The sequence below is a fragment of the Pelodiscus sinensis genome, chromosome 17, assembly GCF_052426305.1.
Source record: "Pelodiscus sinensis isolate ZL-2025 chromosome 17, ASM5242630v1, whole genome shotgun sequence".
Classification (NCBI taxonomy): Eukaryota; Metazoa; Chordata; order Testudines; family Trionychidae; genus Pelodiscus; species Pelodiscus sinensis.
In genome coordinates this window covers 12,013,013-12,031,909 of record NC_143068.1, presented here as the reverse complement: position 1 = coordinate 12,031,909, position 18,897 = coordinate 12,013,013, and the positions used below count along the sequence as shown (strand labels likewise).

The following is an 18,897-nucleotide window of genomic DNA, read 5'->3' as shown; positions in this document are numbered from 1 at the left end:
AAATAAAATAAAATTATGTCATTCCCCACTGTCATTTGTTCAATGGATTGATATTGTTTGAAAAGGCAGGTATTAAATCTGGGAGCAGCATGATGAGTGTTATAAAATAGCCAGTGATTTTATTCTAACAACAAAATATGCCTCTCATTCAGTTCCCACAGATCTGGAAGTCACACGTTTATTTTAGACTATAGTCATTAATTTATTTGGAATTATCCAGCATGAGAACATGGAAAGGAGTCACAGGGTAATCCAGTTAGCAGGGGATTGTGCAAAAAATGTTCATTCAATTTTAATGTTCATTATCAATATCCCTTGTACTATCTCTCTATTAGTAGTAGGAAAAGTTCTGAATTAGGTAAAAAGATAGGAGATGGGTAGAGCAATAGGTTAAAGCACTTCCTGAAGTCTGGATATAGATCCTAACTGGATTAATTAAGGACAGGCTGTGAAGTACTATCTCAGCATGAAAAAAAGAATGAGGAGTCCTCTGACACCTTAAAGATTAACAGATTTATTTTGGACATACGCTTGCGTGGATAAGAACACACTTCATCTGATGCATGAAGTGGAAATTACAGAGGGTATGTCTACACTACAAAGTTAATTTGAACTAACAGCCGTTAGTTCGAATTGACTTTCATAGCATCTATTCATGCAAACTGCTAGTTTGAACTTAATTCAAACTAGCGGAGCGCTTAATTCGAACTAGGTAAACCTCATTCTACGAGGACTAACTCCTAGTTCGAATTAAGTAGTTCGAATTAAGGGCTGTGTAGCCACTTAATTCGAACTAGTTGGAGGCTAGCCCTTCCCAGCTTGACCTGGTAGCCACTCTGGGCCAAACCAGGGAAACTTTTCTGCCTCCCTCCCGGCCCCGGAGCCCTTAAAGGGGCACCATCTGGCTACAGTGCTCGTGCCAGTTGCAAGCCTGCCAGCACCCAGCCAGCAGACCCTGCACCTAGCATGGCATGAGCCAGCCACCTGCTGCCACCCAGCCCTCCACCTCTTCCCAGGACCTGGTTGGCGGCTCACAGGACCCTGCCCGGGGCCGTAAGAGGCGGGCACCCGCCTGGTCTAGTGCGGAAATTGTGAACCTCATTGAGGTTTGGAGGGAGGCCTCCAACGTCCACGACCTCCACACTAGGCACAGGAATGCGGTTGTCTATGGCAGGATAGCTGCCAGCCAAAGGCCACACGTGAACCCTGGAGCAGGTTTGCATGAAAATCAAGTTGGTCCAGTGAGACCCCCGACTGAGACCTGAGCTTAGAACATGAGAACATAAGAATGGACATACTGGGTCAGACCAAAGGTCCATCTAGCCCAGTAGCCTGTCAGCCTACAGCGGCCAACACCAGGTACCCCGGAGGAGATGGACCGAAGACAATGACCAAGCCATTTGTCTCGTGCCATCCATCTCCAGCCTTTCACAAACAGAGGCCAGGGACACCGTTCCTACCCCCTGGCTAATAGCACTCCATGGACCCAAGCTCCATGAATTTATCTAACTTCTCTTTAAACTCTGTTATAGTTCTTCTGGCCTTCACAGCCTTCTGTGGCAAGGAGTTCCACAGGTTGACTATGTGCTGTGTGAAGAAGAACTTTCGCTTATTAGTTTTAAACCTGCTGTCCATTCATTTCATTTGGTGTCCTCTAGTCCTTCTATTATGGGAACTAACGAAGAACTTTTCTTTATTCACCCTCTCCACACCACTCATGCTTTTATAGACCTCTATCATATCCCCCCTCAGTCTCCTCTTTTCTAAGCTGAAAAGTCCCGTCTCTTTAGCCTCTCTTCATATGGGACCTGTTCCAAACCCCTAATCATTGTAGTTGCCCTTTTCTGAACCCTTTCCAAGGCCAAAATATCTTTTTTGAGGTGAGGAGATCACATCTGTACACAGTACTGAAGATATGGCGTACCATAGTTTTATACTTCCCCTCCTCCTTCTTCCCCCTTCCAGCTCCCTCCTCCCAGGTTTCTCCCTCCCTTCCCCCACCCTCTCTCTTTCCCACTCCCACCTCCTTTTCCCAGTCTCCCCAGAGGTTAATCCCCGCCCCCCAGTTTTGTTAAATAAAGAGAGTTTCTATTTTTGAACACGTGTCCTTTATTTTTTACATCAGGAAGGGGGGCTAGGGAGGAGTAAGTGGAAGGAGGTGAGTGAGGAATGGGGCACGAGCCCCTGATGGGGAGGACTGGGGTGGCTCTGTGGGCTCGTCGGGGTGGAAGCTCTCCTGCAGGGCCTCTTGGAATCTGACAGCCCCCTGATTGACCCCCCCCTTGGATGGCAGCCTGCGGCAAGTGCAGCCAGGCTGATGGCCGAGTGCTGTGATGTGCCGAGTGTGGGCACTCAGGTCACTCCAAGACAGGACTGCTTTGCTGTCCCTCATCAAGGTAGACAAGCAAGCGGGGAACCCTGAGAACTGTCTGTCCGGGGTGGGGGTCAGGTCCCTTTAAGCACAGCCCTTGGCTAGCCTGAGGCAGCAGCTCCACACTCTAAGTCCTAACCTAATGCCCTGCCAGCACTGGTCCCAGTCAGCCTTAACTTCGGTTCAGGGTCCAGTCAGTGTGGACGTGCTATTTTGAATTAGCAAAAGGCTAATTCGAATTAGTTTTTAGGTCTAGATGCACTAATTCGAATTAGCTTAGTTCGAATTAACTAATTCAAATTAAGTTAGTTCGAATTAGTGCTGTAGTGTAGATATACCCAGAGGTAGCATAAATACACTAGCACATGGAAAGAAGGGATTTACTTTATCAAGTGGAGGACCAACCCAAAGGGAGCATCTACACAGCAGGGCTTAACTCCAAATAATCTACGCAAATTGAGCTACATCAATTGCATAGCTTATTTTGAAATTGGGAGCGACTACACAACACTTATTTTGAAATAGAGCACTCTGCCTCCAACTTCCCTTACTCCTTGTACAATGAGGGTTACAGGAGTTGGAATAAGAAGTCCTCCAGCTTGACAGTGTGTCAACATTATTTTGAAATAACTGCCGGCTGTGTAGACATGGATTAAGTTATTTCGAAATACTGCTAGTTACCATATATTTAGTAGCCCAGTGTCTGTGAGTCTGTAATGTCTGTGAGTCTGTGAGTCTGTAATGGCTGTTCCCTCTGGGGGGCACTGTTGCCTGAAATGCTGGCTGTTCCGTCTGGGCGGACCGTGCTGCATGGGGAGTGCGGGGCCCAAACGGCTGCTTGCGCCGCTTGCTCTCCCGCGGCGGCCCAGCTGGGCAGCGCAGAAGTCAGCTGACCGCCATGGTGGGAGGGGAAGAGGGGTGGGGCGGTGACGTGCGGTGTGACAGCAGCTCCAGGCCCCGCCCCCTCACCGTGAACATCATCGCCCTGCCCCCTTTCGCCTCCCACTGTGGCTCTCGGCTGACTTCTGCGCCACTCAGCCAGGCCACCACTTGGGAGTAAGTGGCGCAAGTGACTATTTGGCTCCACACTCCCCATGGAGCACGGGGAGTGCGGAGCCCAAATGGTCGTTTGGGCTCCACGGTCACCCAAGTGAGAGGCAGGAGGGGGAGGAGAAGAGAAAGAGAGACAGAGAGAGAGGCAGGAGGCGAAGGAGAGCTGAGGGGAGGGAGGAGGCAGTAGGAGGAGGCGAGAGAGAGAGAGAGACGGAGCGAGAGACCGGAAGCTCAGGAGAGAAGACCGATGTGGAGGAGAGACCTGAAAATCCCGTCTTATGATGGGCTAATTGGCTAGTTTCAAAATAATGCCGCTGTGTAGACATATCCTAAGGGATCAGCACTAACAAGACTAATTCAGTCCAGGTGGATGTGGCCCACTGCTAATAACTGATGAAGAGGTGTGAATACCAAGAGAGGGAATATTGCTTTTGTATTAAGACAGCCTTTCTCAGCCCCTATTCAAACCCAGACTAATAGTGTCAAATTTGCAATTGAATTGCAGCTCTGCAGTTTCACTTCAAAGGCTGTTTCTGATGTTTTTTGTTGAAGGATGGCCACTTTTAAATCTCTTACTGAGTGCCCAGGGAGATTGAAGTGTTCTCCTACAGGTTTTTATATGTTGCCATTCTTGATGTTTGATTTGTGTCCATTTGTCCTTTGGTGCAGAGACTGTCCAGTTTGGCCAATCTAAATGGCAGACACACATTGCTGGCACTTAATTGGATATATCACATTAGTAGATATCTAGGTTAACAAGCCCCTTATGGTGTGGCTGATATGGTTAGATCCTATGATGGAGTCCCTTCAGTAGGTATGTAGGCAGAGTTGGCAACAGGGTTTGTTGCAGGGATTGGTTCGTGGGTTAGTGTTTCTGTTCTGCAGTGTGTAGTTGCTCGTGAGTATTTGCTTCAGACTGGGGGGCTATAACTCACGTCGGTAAGAATTTAGCAGTGTTTCCTAGGCCAGAGCTTAAAGAGATCTGTGTCCTATTCCTGACTCTTCCTTTTGGACGACCTTGGGCATGTTATTTAATCTCTCAGTGCCTCAGTTTACCCATTTGTGAAATACCATTCTTCTTTGTAAAGCACTTTGAGACCTACTGATAAAAAATGTGAACTAGAGATTCTTATTGTTCACTTTTGAATAGTCACATGGGTGTCCTTGGGACTACTCCCATGAGTAAATGCTCACCAACAGGAGGTAGGTTTTCCCTTCATGTTCATGAAGTAGTATGAAGATATACAAAGCTTCAAAAAATGTAAGTAACATTACTCAGAAACTATTATTAAAAAGAGCCCTGGGACTAAAAAAGTGTGAGTATTAATGGTTCATTGACTTGGAAGCTTAGAAAATGCCTGCCCACAGTTCTGCTTGCGTTAGTGAAAGTTATAATGGTCCTGGCTTTCATGATCCCCCAAAGGTCACTAAATTGATCCATAATTTAAATTCATTCAAAATAAGGAAGAGCAAGTTGCATCAAGGGGAATTCGGATCCACGTTGGTTTGGAGTATTCTGAAAACTTTGTCAATGTATTGGGAGATTACCAGGTGTTCTAGTGAGTCTGAGACAGTCTAGAGTTCCTTTGACTCTCTAGGTGTCCTGACATTATGTCCGAACAGTGACGTGTACTAACTTTTGCTGCTGCTCAGCGGTCTCCTTCCATTACTCTGCCAAATGATTTTGAAACCCTGACCCATTCCCTATGTGGACATCTGCATCGTCAAACATACAGGCTGTCAAAACCAGCTGTTGGCGTAAGGAGAAAAACAAAAACAAACTTTTGATGCATTCACAGATCCTTCTGGTGATGCTGCAAGCTATTCTCAGGGGCTTCTGTCCCTAAAATTCTGCCAGGACCTAACAGAACTGAAGATTTGGTCAGCTTAATGCATCGTTCAATAATTATAAAGCTGCTGGTGCTTCCATATTCCAAGTAAGAAGAATACAGTAAAGTCATTTCAGATGTCTTATTGCTGTATAGTAGAAAGTTGCAAGAGGTTTAGTCATGTGTTCACCTTTCTCCCTAGAGAGGCAATGCTGGGATTCTCTTTGTTGGCTTAATTTTATAGTCTGCATCTGCCGCTGATTAACAGTGGGAACTTCTAAGTGCTGACCAACTCTTTTCGCAGCTCTCTAAATAATCGGAAAGACACACAAAGTAATAAAAAGAGAGAAGAGGGTGAGAATCCATATTAAAGACATTAATAATGTGAATGGAAGTCTATTTAAATAATGCTTTGGAACAGACTGTCAAGCATTAGTTTAACATACAAGTTATTTCTTTCTTGACTAAATGCTAGAACCTTCTGGGGAATTCATGGGCCAGCCTTTAATATTCACAGATTTAGGGAACAGAGGGCTGACGTGAGTTCTCCTGCATATGGCCCCATGCTTTATTATTGGTCCCACTCCAGGCTCTGTTCTCAAGTAATGGAGATTTAGACAATTTAATGTATGACATATTAAAACAATAATGATTAAAAATGCAAATTAGATTAAAAATAATGAAGTATGTACTTTTGTTTTGCAGAAGTAAAATGTTCCTTATGACATATAGAAATAAGGTCGAAATATGTACGCCCATTTTAAACCAAGCGCCTTAATGAGGTCTGTAATGTCCTCGCTATAGTGTAAAATATAGAGATATGCTTATGCATCATGCACTGTGAGCTAATGGCTTTTTTGACAATATTGAATGTGTTAATGACTTTAATGTGGTGGAACATGGTTTTGGTCAAAGTTTTATAATGAATTTAGATTTGTTTTCGTCATCTTTTTTTTTTTTTGCACCGCCCAGTGTGTGTGTGTGTGTGTGAGTGTATCTATATACATAAATATATATAAATATTATAAATATGCACACCAGCTCTGAGGGACCACAGTCTGCTCTGAGGTACGCTGGTGCAGTGTCTTGTTCCCAGCATGACTCACGCAAAAAATGCACATGATATTAGCACTTTAGGTTTTAATTCTGCAGGTCTAGTCTGTTTGATCTTTCCTATCTGGAAGAAAGCAATAAAAACATTGTGACCCTCATATGAGTAAGATGTCTGGGATTTGGTCTTTAGTGTGTAGTGGATATGCCATTGTTTTATTTTTACGCAAAATTGCTGTGTAATTATTTTCACAGGGACCTGATCCTGCAAAGTGAAAAATATCAGTGCAAGCTGAGATGCTTGGCATTGATTGTCTCATAGAAGACCCTGGGTATTGGTCACTTTCTGCCTTCTGCATGATGAGGCTATGAACCTGTGAATAGCCTTTTTCTTGACAACCAAAATACACGTGCATAATGTTACTTCTCAGAGAAAGAAAATGAACATTTCTGTGGGCTCCTGTCACTCCTTATTTTCACATTTTCACACATTGTATCAACAGGGAATGTTAATTTAAGAATTATGACAGATTCCCTCATCTTTCCTTCATAATGTAGCAGCAGTTCATTTCAACTCACATCAATAGCATTCCTACTGACCAAGATTATAGCTCAGTTGGAAAATAAGTCATTCAAATATCCTGACATAAATATTTTGGAGCATTTTTAGATTAGGGAGAAGGGAGGGGAATCTCTGGTTTCAGATGCTATTTTTGTATGCCTGTCATGTGAAAAATGGCTGTTTTTCTATTTTTACACTGAACTTTTTTTTTTTTTTTTTTTTTACTGCTTCAGCAATAACTACCTTACATCAGCAATTTCATCAGGATTTTTAGCATGCAGTTATTCCACAAGCATCCACAGATTATAAACCCCATAAGCACTTACTGACACCATAGTCCAGTGGAGTCATTTAGAACTGTTACAATCAACACTGTCAATGATCCATAGATAATAGGTCATTAGGAGATGCTTGAATTGTATGTTGTGACGATTCCAAGCAGCGTGGAGCTGATGCGCACTTTGTACGGAAACCCCTGTCACTGAGATAGGAATCTCTCAGAAGGAAGAGGAAGAAAGAAAACGAACACAGCAAATGTCTTTGTAAGGCATTCAGATTTTAAATGACAGAGCGGCTGGCATCAGTGATGTAATAATGCTTAGTAACTATATGGTGCTTTTAATCTTTGCATCTCAAAGTACAAAAGGGAATGGGTATCCTGGTCGCCATTTGACAGATGAAGACACTGTGGTGAGAAGGGTGTCGGGGGACAGGAGCAGAGCGGAGAGAAAGCTGAGGGCTAAATAGCTGGGCTGTGGGAAGGGTGCTGCTGATGCATATATAGACACAGAGGTAGGTTGACTATATTTCCCTATGTCAAATATGGGACACATGGTAAAATTGCTCTGATATAACTGAGTTCAGCAGCGGTCAATCAGAGCTATGCAGCACAAATATTCAAAATAGCTTCAAGTTCACAGAGTCCCCCCCATAAAAAGACAAACTGTGTTATTATCTGTCTCTGCATCTTAGAAATGTGCAAGTCTGTCCATCAGTCTGTGAGTCCATCTGTTCACAAACGCCTCCTAAAGCGGGGGTGGGCAATAAAGCAGTGGTGGTTCTCCAGGGTTAGCCCCTGGTGAACTGCTGCCCCTATATTTACCCGCACCTCCACAGGTCCGGGCAATCAGAACTCCCATTGGTGGGAACGGCAATCTGTGGCCGACAGAGCGATGATACCCTGTACCTGCAGCGGTGGAGGTAAATACCGTGGTGTGGGGCCTTCCTGGGGCTAACCCTAGCAGAATGGATCTGGCCAATGGGCTGACATTTGCTAATCCTTGTCCTAAATGGTAACACCCACCAGCCCTACGAGCCACCGGCCCTAGAATTGTGGCCCCCTTGGGACCACCCCTGGGGCTGGACAGGGCAACCCCAACCCCCACAGATAGTAGAGGCTGGGCAGGGCTATTCTGCCAAGAGGTTTCTGGGGGGCAGGCATGCTGGCCACAAGGGGGGGCCAGATAGCCACCACCCCCTGCCAGAAGTGACCAGTCGGAGGAGGGGGGCCTGGGCAGGCTGGCTGGCTGGAGAAGACACGTGGCTCCCCTCCAATAACTGCTAACTCCAGGAGGCTGGGAAGTGAGCACCAGCTTCCTGAGATGAGCCACCCCTCCCCCCACTGCATTCACGTAGGAGCAGCACCACTCTCACCAAAACAGGCAACTCCAGTAACCCTCCCCCATCCGTCTGCCCTGAGCTCTCTGTCCTGAGTCTCCTACTCTGATACCTGCACAACCCTTCCCTGAGGCCCCCCCCACCTCCCACCCCTTGGCCAGAGCCCCCACCCCCTGCCTTGACTCCTGCACCCCCATCCTTGGTCCTCAGTCCCTCCATACCGTCCCTGTCCTGAGTTCTCTGCCTTGAGTCCCTTGCCCTGTATTCCCAACTCCTGCCCTGAGTCCCCCCCACACCACCCAGCTCCCTGCTCTGACTACCACATCCCCCATCCCCTACTCTGATCTCCACGAGGACCTGAGCAGCATTGGGTAAATCCTCTAGTGACTAATAATAGGTAAAAACATTGAAAATAGATATTTACAGTTAATAGTTAGTGATGTTTAGAAGTGCCTGCTTTGTCCTCATCTTGCTGTCCTCCATGGTGTGATGCTTCATGTGGACTGCATTTGTCACGTAAATCGATTTATCAGAGAATCCACTTGTTTTTTGGCAAATGGTCATAAGATGCAGCACAGTGACAGTCTAGGGCAAAATTCACTCACGCAAACAAAATATCCTTTATGGCAGAAACACTGAGATGTGATTTTTCAGGTAACCAAACTCCACTTATTACTGAAACAACACATCGAACAAGATGGTGCCCAGCAAACACAAAATGAACTCAACTGCTGTTGCCATATCTGGGTATTCTACTGCTTTCTTGTCCCTCTCTTCAAAAATGTTGCACCCCCTTTTCATAAATGGCAGTTTTCTGAGTGTTCCAGTCAGATATGTGACAGGGTATTATTGGGTTTGCATTTGTCCATTTGTCAAAAAATCGATTTTTATCTTGTTTCGGGTGGGAATTCTTGTGTGGCAAAGGCAAGACTGCTTTGTACATTATCCCATACCAGCATCCTTCTCAACAGGAACCACTCAAGTTTTCTCTGCATTGAAAGGCAGGATTCCAGTGTTCAAAGTACTTCCAAGATGTAGAATAAAAATTCTCGACTGCATTGTAAAATTCCTGTTCCTTAATTTCCCCAAACTCAGCCAAAGACTGCAGCAGGGTGTTTTTGTGTGTGCTGTAACAAATCTTTCTCTGAGCCTCATGCTAAATTATTTTGAAGGGTAGGAATATTCAGCGCAACTTCTGTCACTGAGGCTATGTCTACACTACAAGGTTTTTGCGCAAAAACAAGTGTTTTTGCACAAAAACCAGTGGAGCTCCACACCTCAAGCACGTTTTTGTGCAAGAAAATCGACAGAACAGAGGGCTTTGCTGGAAGAGTTATTCCTCTCCCCACAAGGAATAACTACTCAATAGGCACTTCTGTGCTCCTCGTTTTAAATGTACAAGAACCCTACAGGGGCTCTTGTATATTTCAAAGGAGGAATGCGGAACTCTGTGTGCAGCCCCAGGCCAGCAGGAAGTCCCACTGACTCCGGGCTCCATGAGAGCAATTACCCCAGGGGCTCCTGTGCATTTCAAAGCAGAAGTGCCCATGTGGAGCCTGGAGTCAGCGGGACTTCCTGCTGGCCCCGGGCTGCACGTGGGCATGCCAGCTTTGAAATGTACAAGACTCCCCAGCGGGGGCACTTGTGCATTTCAAAGCGGAAGCGACTGCATGGAACCTGGGGTCAACGGGGGACTCAAAGTTCCCCACTGACCTTGGGCTCTATGCGGTGCTGCCACTTTGAAATGCCACACAGAACCGGGGTCAGCTCAGGACTCCCCAGCTGACACCGAGCTCTGCACGGCATTTCTAAAAAACCCAGGGTCAGCTCAGGACTCTCCAGCAGACCCCAGGCTCTGTGCACTTTGAAATGATTTGATCTGATAGAAGTAGCAAATGGGGGTAAGGAGGGAGAACGACTAGTCAACTCGACTATCCGATAAGCATTTGCTTACCAGATAGCCAACTAGTCCTTAACATCCTTAATCCCCACACCCTTAATCCTCCATAAGGGAGAAGCGGTGGATGTCATATACCTAGACTTTAGTAAGGCATTTGATACGGTCTCACATGATATTCTTATTGATAAACTAGGCAAATATAACTTAGATAGGGCCACGATAAGGTGGGTGCATAATTGGCTGGATAACCGTAGTCAGAGAGTTGTTGTTAACGGTTCTAAATCCTGCTGGAAAGGGATAACAATTGGAGTTCCTCAAGGGTCTGTTTTGGGACCGTACTGTTCAATATCTTCATCAATGATGTAGATATTGGGATAGAGAGTACGCTTATTAAGTTTGCAGATGATACCAAACTGGGTGGGGTTGCGACTTCTTTGGAGGATAGAGACATAATTCAAAATGTCCTTAGCAAGTTAGAGAAATGGTCAGAGGTAAACAGGATGAGGTTTAATAAAGAGAAATGCAAAGTGCTCCACTTAGGAAGGAACAATCAGTTCCATACATATAAGATGGGAAGCGACTGTCTAGGAAGGAGCATGGCGGAAAGAGATCTAGGGGTCATAGTGGACCACAAGTTGAATGAGAGTCAACAGTGTGATGCTGTTGCAAAAAAAGCAAATATGATTCTAGGTTGTATCAACAGGTGCGTTGTAAGCAAAACTCATGAAGTCATTCTGCCACTCTACTCTGCGCTAGTTAGGCCTCAGCTGGAGTACTGTGTCCAGTTCTGGGCGCCACATTTCAAGAAAGATGTGGAGAAATTGGAAAGGGTACAGAGAAGAGCGACAAGAATGATTAAAGGTTTAGAGAACATGATCTATGAAGCCAGGCTTCATGAACTGGGCTTGTTTAGTTTGGAAAAAAGAAGATTAAGGGGGGACATGATAGCGGTTTTCAAATATCTAAAAGGGTGTCACAAGGAGGAAGGAGAAAATTTGTTCCTCTTGGTTTCTGAGGACAGGACAAGGAGTAATGGGCTTAAAGTGCAGCAGGGGAGGTTTAGATTGGACATTAGGAAAAAATTCCTAACTGTCAGGGTGGTCAAATATTGGAATAAATTGCCAAGGGAGGTGGTGGAATCTCCCTCTCTGGAGATATTTAAGAACAGGTTGGATAGACAGCTGTCAGGGATGGTGTAGACGGAGCTTGGTCCTGCCTTGAGGGCGGGGGGCTGGACTCGATGACCTCTTGAGGTCCCTTCCAGTCCTATTATTCTATGATTCTATGATTCTATGATCACACACAGGCTGCCTTTCCTATTGGCTGCCTGCCTTTCTGGCACTGAGCCCTGCTTGAGAGCACCACCTGCTGGCGACCGCCTGCCGCATTCACCTGCCAGCCTCAAACAGGAGGCTGCTAGTTCCATTGACCTCAATTGACCAGCAGGGGGCGCACCAGAGCTGAAAATATGGGACAATTTGCCTGTTCTTTAAAAAAAAACAGGACAGCTTCAGGAGATCTTAGATATGGGCCTGTCCCATTAAAAACGGAATGGATGGTCACCTTATACTGAGGGAAAGGGGGTTATGCTGTGTATAGGTGCTCATGGGGGAATGGAGGGGGACTGAGGAATGCATCGCCACAGAGGGGATGAGGAGCAGGAGGCAGGAGATACAAACAATAGAATAAGAGAAAGAGAGGAGGAGGAGCCCTGGAGGTTGGATTCGAAAGAGGCAGGAGAGGCAGAAGCCAGAAAGTAGAAAGTGGCTTGGAGGATAAGTGACTTATGCAAAGGTCATGGAACAAATCAGTGGCAGAGCCAAGAGCAGAATCCTCACTCCCAGGTTATGTATAGAGTGCAGGCTTCTTTCCAAAGAAGCTTTTCCAGATGAGATCTTCTGAATAAACTTCTTCCGAAAGAGAGTGTCTACACAGCAAAAGCGCATCGAAAAAGTGATCAGCCTTTTCGACAGATAGCGTCCACACTGAATGGACGCTGTCTCGCATTTAAGCTGTGATTACTATCAATGGAGTGGCCACCAGGGCACCTGGGCTTTTTCCTCTTTCCTCTTCTTTTGAAAGGACTCCCTCTTCCCCATCCACATACGCCTTTTCCGAAAGAGCTCTTCCGGAAAAAGGCTTCTTCCTCACAGAAAGAGGTTTTCCAATGTTGGAAAACCCCCCTCTGTTCTTTTGATTTTCTTTTGAAAGAACATGATTGCAGTATGGACGTAATTGAAGTTTTTTTGGAAAAATGGCCATTTTTCCGAAGAAACTTTGTAGTATAGACATAGCCCTTTTCTTGTTCCCTATCCACTAGACAATACTACCTAACGGTGGAAGGGCATGGTGAGTGGATAGCTCAGTCCTGATCCATGTTTAGAATTCTATTTAAAATGTAGTTTGTCTCTGTTCCCATTGCTGTAATTCCTCGGTCCCAGTCCCTTCACCCACCCATTCACATTGTAATTCAAGGTAGAAACTCCATCCTCCCTGAGAAGTTGTTTCTCTGTCCCCAAAAGGGAGAGACTCCATTGGGCAGGTCAAATATCTTGATAAAAAACATATTCTGTGCATCCATAAGCTGGAAACTCTGGTTTTCCAACCATTATGGCCAGTGAAGGAAAGCACCTTCGATTAATAAACAGGTTTACACTTTATATTTCTAATTTAAGTTATGCATATTCATATTCTAAAACATATTTCCATAAAAACCGGGGGGGGAGGGGTGGTGCAAAGCCGAAGGGGGGGCTCGGGCAGCGGGGCACCCCAGGCGCGCCTGGGCTGCTCTGCTGCTGGCTTCCCCGAGGCTTTGCAAAGCCGTGGGGGGGGCTCGGGCAGCGGGGCACCCTAGGCGCGCCTGGGCTACTCCGCTGCCGGCTTCCCCGAGGCTTTGCAAAGCCGCGGGGGAAGCCGGCAGCGGGACAGCCCAGATGCCCCGCGGCTGTCCCGCTGCCGGCGTCCTCAGAGGCTTTGCTCCCCGTCTCCCTGGTCTGCTGATCTCCAGGGAGACGGGGAGCAAAGCCGCGGAGGACCCAGGCAGCGGGACCGCGGTGCGTCTCGGTCCGCTGCCCGTGTCTTCCTGGTCTGCTGGGGTGGGGGTGGGGGGCGCAGCTGGTATGCCCCCCCCCCCCAGCAGACTAGGCTTTTCTCCGGACGCCTGTGGCAGAGGAGCTGGGGTGCTGCCAGTTGGTCCCGCAGCGCCGCTCTGGGCGCTACTGGTCCAACCCAGCAGCACCCCAGCTGCTCTGGTCCTGATTCAGCCACTGCTGGTCAGTTTCAGCCGCGGCTGGTCAGTTTCGGCCGCTGCTGGTCAGTTTCAGCAGCGGCTGAATCAGGACGCCTGGGGCAGAGCAGATGGGGTGCTGCTGGGTTGGTCCAGTAGTGCCAAGGAGCGGCGCTACTGGAGCAACCCAGCAGCACCCCAGCTGCTCTGCCCCAGGCGTCCTGATTTAGCCGCTGCTGAAACTGACCAGCGCTGACTACAGGAAGCCCGAGGCAGAGTTGCTCTGCCCCGGGCTTCCTGGAATCAGCTGCTGATCAATTTCAGCAGCAGCTGACTTGGAGACGCTTGGGGTTCTTAGGTTGATTCTGTATGTAAGTCAGAACTGGCGGTCAGTTTCAGCAGCGGCTGAATCTGGACGCCAGTTCCGACTTACATACAGATTCAACTTAAGAACAAACCTACAGTCCCTATCTTGTACGTAACCCCGGGACTGCCTGTATGTGTCCAGCCTGTGGCATGGAGGCCTTTCATACTAGATGACAACTTGGAAGTTTTAGCCTGAATTCATGAATGGGCATCATTCTGTCCCATTGGGCTGAGAGATATGTTGTGGTAGATTCTCTGGTAACTAGGTATGTAATATATAGCTATGTCTGCTAATGCCCTTTGAAATTGGATGGGATTGCTAGAATTTTTTATCCATTAGTTTAAAAAATACTAAAGGTCATATTCTTATAACGTTCCTGTGATTGAATTGCACTTTCCTGTGTAAAAAGTCCCACTGCAATCACTGGGTATATTCAACATGAGTAAAGCTAGCACACTCTAAACCCAAAATACTTATTGTTTTCATATAGCAGCATTATTTTCTTCCACACTAGCATGACCAAGAATATGAGTTCAACCTCCACCGTCATTCGCAGATAACACAAGAGACTTCAAGTGGGATTTATCTGTTTACTGACTAAACCTCTTGGATGAATGAAGGCTCAAGAAGTGTGATGCTGAAGCTGAGAACAATAAGGCCCACCTAGTCTCTGCCAGCTATTTAAAGAGCTCACTCAGTTCAGCCTCTTTAATGGGAAATAAACTTTTCTTTCACAGACTCAGTACTTAATTACACCAACTCTGTGAAGCATCTAATAAGGTGAAGGGCAGTAAAGTCACACTCCAACACCCTTCAGGTTTGAGTTTTCCCACATAAAATTTAAAAGAAGAAATCGTTTTTTAATACCTCACCAATCCATAGGATTATTTTAATGGAATGTCAGGCTTCCATAGAAACACATAGCTTTAAATAAAACCAATCATCATAAGATATGTGAAGCATGTTTTAAAGACATGCTTTGATTCATAAATTTATATTCAGATATCACAGAAACTATTTAGGTTTTGTTGGGATATATGATCAATGTTATTATTATAAACAAGTGTGTGTATGTGCATGTCTGTCTGTCCATTAGATCTTAACTGATGACATGATGGCTTTACTAAAGACAAAGGGTGTTTTGCCATTAACCCTCTGTATCCCTGCCAAAAATCTTGAGTGCTAACTGGGGTGCTCTCTCATGCCCCTTTGCTGTTCCTCTGAGTATCCCTCAGTGCACCCCTCCCCTTGCAGGCACCTTTCGCCTATGCTTATGAATTGTGTTTCACTCAATTAGCAAGGGAAAAGGCATGTTTTAGCTGAGATGAGACTATGAGGTGTGAGTTTTGAATTTGAACTTCCCTGTATTCAGAGGTGTTTGGTTTCAGGGTTGTAATCCAGGCCTCTCTGATTTTCAGAAGCAGTTGGGAAAGTCTGGGCATTGTACAGACTGAACCTCTTTAGTCCACCACATCCATGGTCTGGCATGATTTTAGTAAGCTGGATGTCCTCTGTCATGGGTCTACACAGCAGGGCTAAAGCCTAATAAGCTACACAACTTGAGCTACGTCAATTGTGTAGCTTAAATCAAAATAGCTTATTTCCACTTATGGCGCTGTCTACACAGTTAGAGCATTCTTTCTCCAACTTCCCTTACTCCTCATAAAATGAGGGTTACAGGAGTTGGAATAAGAAGTCCTCCAGCTTGACATTATTTCAACATTATGTCGAAATAAATGCTTGCTGTGTAGATGCGGATTATGTTCTTTTGGAATAAGACCAGTTATTCTGAAATAATACTGCTGTGTAGACATAGGCCAAGTTTCCTGCAGTCCAATAAAGTTTGTTTACTGTCACCAGTCTGGCTCTCAGTGTTCTATGCTGTTGTTAAGCTCTAATTTACCCCAAATATCTTCTAAGATCCCAGTAAGCAGAGGAAGTGTTGGTAATGCTGCTAGACAATATTGACCTCCCATAGTTTGGCAAATTCTCTGGTTCGGCAGAGTCAGGTCCCAAAGGTGCTGGACTAGAGAGACATTCAGCTTGTAATATGAGTTCTTTATATGCATTCTTATTCTGTTTCTTCTTCCTCATTCTCTGTTCCTTCCAAGTGCCGAGAGCTCTCAAAAGAAGCAGCCACAGCAGCAAGCTTTCTCCCCATAGGGAGCACTTTTTAAATGACAATCTTATTTTGTATTATAGCTCCTCTCCATTAAATCCTTATGTACTGCTCAAGCCAAGATGAGGGTCTATTACGGTAGCTGCTACCGGCTTCAAGTTTTGCATGCTGTGTCACAATGTACTGAAAAGGCCAGAATGCATGGTTATGAATATAGTGAAATAAAAAAGCAGCCAGGGAACAGGGAACCAGTAAATTGCACCACTGTGGGGAAAGGCAGCTCCAGGAGCATCTATGGACTCCTAATTTCTTGATTGGTAGAAGATCAAATAGGCCACACAGACGACAAGTTTAGTCTTCTGCAATAGACTCTTTGCTAGAAGATATAAGGTGCCGTGTGAGCAGCTGTGTTTGCCATTCTCTTAATTAGAGGGAAAATAGCATCCCACAGCCATAGACTCTAAGCAAGAGGGATGATCAAAGGTGGATGGTATCCTCAGAATAAAGAGGCGGCCAAAAGCTCAAAAGACTGCGAATTGGAGCCATAAAAAAGAATTAATAGGATGCCCTTCCAAAACAACATTTTTTTTGATCTGATAAAAACCAAAACACATATAACAACTGCAACCATTATGCTCAACACAGCATTTTAAAAGTTCACATGCTTACAAACATCCCGCTATGCATAAACTGTGATTCATTTGGGATGTTGTTAATTAATATTGGCATAGTTTAGCCTCCTACTGCTGGCCAGCTTCTTGCTCAAAAAGAATTGTTTTAAAAAAAAAGCGCAATATTTCATGTGGAAACCATAAAGCTCTACTTCAGCTGTTAGACAAGTCTATTAAGGCAAAAGGGGGGAGGAAGGGGATGTCCAAGTTTTTTTCCCCATTGGTTACACTGAGTTTCTTTACTGTTGGCAACACAAACAACCTGATTCTTTTGCAAGCTGGTGACCACCCGTAGCCGATTAAGAGGTGCCAGCCTTTTGTTACCCTGCTTTTTTAGAACAATTCCCAGATTCCAATGGGGAAAAGCTGCCATTCTCTATTGAAACTCAGAATGTTGTATCAGCCAACACGCTTGCAGCTTTTTTATTTTAATTTCCTTATATAAACTAATGGACATGGATTCTTTATTTCAAAACTAAACAATACTCCTTTTATTAAAGCTCTGCATATGGCTGTTTAGCAACTAAGCACTAAATCCATGGAATAGAGGAAGAGTACAGCAGTAGTGGATTAATATATAAATGGATTGTTTTTCCCCCTCTCTAAAGCCTCCTTAAGTGCTGACTAACAAAAATAAAACCTGAAAACTTTGTGTGCTAATTGTCATGTTCCTTGGCTTCCAGCCCATCTGCTGCCTATCTTCCTTTGCATTTTAAAAAGTTTCATGTAAGAGCTTTTTTCTTCTGTCTACAGGCATACTATGCAGCTTATTCAAATCTACTGATAGGTCAGAGGGTCAGAAAAGTGTCCCTCCTCTGCCTTTATTTAAGCAAAAAGCAAGAGTGCTTGAAAACATCCCCAAATAGCAACATACCACATACAGCATATCACAGACATAATGGCTGTCTTTGTGTTTTCCCTAGAAATAAACATGAAGGGCAGGTCCTCACTTAGGCCAGGTCTACGCTGGGGGAGAAAGTCGACCTAAGATACGCAACTCCAGTTACGTGAGTAGCATAGCTGGAGTCGATGTGCCTTAAGTCGAATTTCTACAACATCCCCGTTGCGGGAAGTTGACAGGAGAAACTCTCCTGTCAGCTTCACTTACTCCTCAAGTACCGAATTTGACAGAATGTGCCTGGAGTACCGAAGTCGATGGGGGTGCAACCAGAAGTTAATTTAGCAGTAACTTACTAGACCCACTAAATCGAACCCCGGGAGAGCGATCTCCATAGCATCCATCTCCCAGTAAGTGGAGACAAGCCCTAAGCACCACAAAAGTACTGAGCTAGCTCCTCATCTGTTGTACATTCATGTCATTCCACTGAAGTCAGTGAAGCCACACTGATTGGCAACAGCGGAGGATCAGTCCCATGGTGCAGCTTATTAAATGGGCCCATGAGGATTCCAGCATGTGTCAGACCCATCGTCTCTGAACTTGTATCTCAGGAGAAGAGTGATTTAAAAAAATATGTTTCTCGTTAGTATACTCTGGGGAGTACATGTGAGAACAAGTGATTGATACACCTGGATGGCTTTCGTCTCACATATTCCAGTTCAGATGATATAACTAAACACATCACCAGAGCTGTTTCTGGAGATATCTGCAAAAGAAATAAAACAGGACTCGAGCACCCTTCTTTCTCTCTTTCTCACCCACACACACACGCTACTAAATTCCTGTAAAGAAAGACTCTCTAAGTGGTTTTTCTGGCCCTCGCAGATGATTTTTAAGAGTCTTTTTTAGCAGAAGAGAGTAGGTGTGCCCAAGAACAACAAAAAACATTTGGCCAAGCCTCATTTCTCCTTCCCTTCCTCTTTAGTTTCAATTTCACAACTGCTGTTAGTAGGAAGCAGTCTCTAGGGCTACATCTAGACTACATCCCTCTGTTGGCAGAGGGATGTAAATGAAGGACTTTGAAATTGCAAATGAAGCCAGGATTTAAATATCCGGTGCTTCATTTGCATAATCACATAATGGTGCTCTTTCGAAAAAGCTCTATTTCGAAATTGAAACTACAGTCTGGCTATGTATAGACTACAAACCTCTTTTGAAAGAAAGCGTCAAGACTGCAACCAATTCTTTCGAAAAAGTGAGCCGCTTTTTTGAGACAGAGTGCCCAGGCAGTCTG

The 18,897-nt window shown here is 45.3% G+C and overlaps 1 protein-coding gene and 2 long non-coding RNA genes across 3 annotated transcripts in view; 1 reads left to right on the top strand and 2 right to left on the bottom strand.

Moving 5' to 3' along the window:
* CDH4 (cadherin 4) overlaps window positions 1-18,897 on the top strand; it is an 821,769-nt gene that overhangs the window by 602,266 nt on the left and 200,606 nt on the right. The gene's annotated exons all lie outside the window — the stretch shown is intronic.
* The window catches only part of LOC142818838 (uncharacterized), a 49,901-nt gene that overhangs the window by 17,663 nt on the left and 13,341 nt on the right, over window positions 1-18,897 (bottom strand). The window lies entirely within an intron of this gene.
* Window positions 5,081-7,640, bottom strand: LOC142818839 (uncharacterized). The gene is made up of 2 exons (XR_012896495.2): window positions 7,192-7,640; window positions 5,081-5,561 (listed from the first exon to the last, which is right to left on the bottom strand). It is a non-coding gene; the product is annotated as an uncharacterized LOC142818839 (long non-coding RNA).